This window comes from Triticum dicoccoides, chromosome 1B (assembly GCF_002162155.2).
Source record: "Triticum dicoccoides isolate Atlit2015 ecotype Zavitan chromosome 1B, WEW_v2.0, whole genome shotgun sequence".
NCBI lineage: Eukaryota > Viridiplantae > Streptophyta > Magnoliopsida > Poales > Poaceae > Triticum > Triticum dicoccoides.
In genome coordinates, this window is record NC_041381.1 from 178986251 (window position 1) to 178987970 (window position 1720).

Below are 1720 nucleotides of genomic sequence, written 5' to 3' on the forward strand. Positions count from 1 at the left end.
ACCCCTCCAGTACTCCGGTATGTACCCAATACATTCCAGAACCCTTCCGGTATCCGAATACTACCTTCCAATATATCAATCTTTACCTCTCGACCATTTCAAGACTCCTAGTCATGTCCGTGATCTCATCCGGGACTCCGAACAACCTTCAATCACCAAAACACATAACTCATATAATACATATCGTCATCGAACGTTAAGCGTGCGGACCCTACGAGTTCGAGAACTATGTAGACATGACCGAGACACGTCTCCGGTCAATAACCAATAGCGAAACGTGGATGCTCATATTGGTTCCCACATATTCTATGAAGATCTTTATCGGTCGAACCGCTATGTCAATATACGTTATTCCCTTTTCATCGGTATGTTACTTGCCCGAGATTCTTCGTCGGTATCTTCGTACGTAGTTCAATCTTGTTACTGGCAAGTCTCTTTACTCGTCCCGTAATGCGCCATCCCGCAACTAACTCATTAGTCACATTGCTTGCAAGGCTTCATATGACGTGCATTACCAAGAGGGCCCAGAGATACCTCTCCGATACTTGGAGTGACAAATCCTAATCTTGATCTATGCCAACCCAACAAACACCTTCAGAGATACCTGTAGAGCATCTTTATAATCACCCAGTTACGTTGTGACGTTTGATATCTCACAAGGCATTCCTCCGGTGTCCGGGAGTTGCATAATCTCATAGTCGGAGGAATATATATATATGATATGAAGAAAATAGTAGCAATGCTAAGCTAACGGATGGGTCTTGTCCATCACATCATTCTCCTAATGATGTGACCTCGTTCATCAAATGACAACACATGTCCATGGCTAGGAAACTTAACCATCTTTGATCAACGAGCTAGTCTAGTAGAGGCATACTAGGGACACGGTGTTTTGTCTATGTATTCACACATGTATCAAGTTTCCGGTTAATACAATTCTAGCATGAATAATAAACATTTATCATGAATAAGAAAATATAAAATAACAACTTTATTATTGGCTCTAGGGCATATTTCCTTCATAGTTCTCGTAAGTTGTTTATGTTACTGTAAAGGAAAGGTTTCAAAATAAAAATGTGTTTGTTCTTTTCGTTTTATCTTCCCGTGGTTGTTTATTTTGTTGCCTCTTTATTGAACTTTAAAAATCACAAAAATATGATATTCGTTTCTTTTTTGCTTTCTTATTGCATTCTTTAAGAAAAAATATAAAAAAATCATTTCACATTTACTTTACATCTACTTTGAATTTAACTCGCACTATGATGAGTGTTTATCTTCTCTCACCTGAAAATATATATGAAGTAAAATACCAAAAATATTTCTCTTTATTCCTTCTTATGGCTTTATTTGATTATTACTTTGGTTTTCTTAGGTTTTCACTTGCCCCCTTTCGTTGTTTTACTGCTTCTCTAGTTGTTTTCTTCTTCTTTGTATTTAATTCGCATGATTTCTTATGAAACACAAAAGGATTCCTTTGTTCGTGTCTTGTTGAGTCTTGGTGTTTCAAGAAGAGAAAACAACAAACAGATTTTTGGTTGGGACTTATTGTTTTATCTTTTGGACTAATCAAACCCAAAAATATTTCGAATGTCTTTTCTTTTGTATAGTTTGGTTGCAAATTTTAGCTCCAGTCCACGTCGACACTTGCACTACATTATATATATTGTCATTTATATTATTCAGTTGTGCAAGTGATAAATCAACAATGACGATTGTTTGA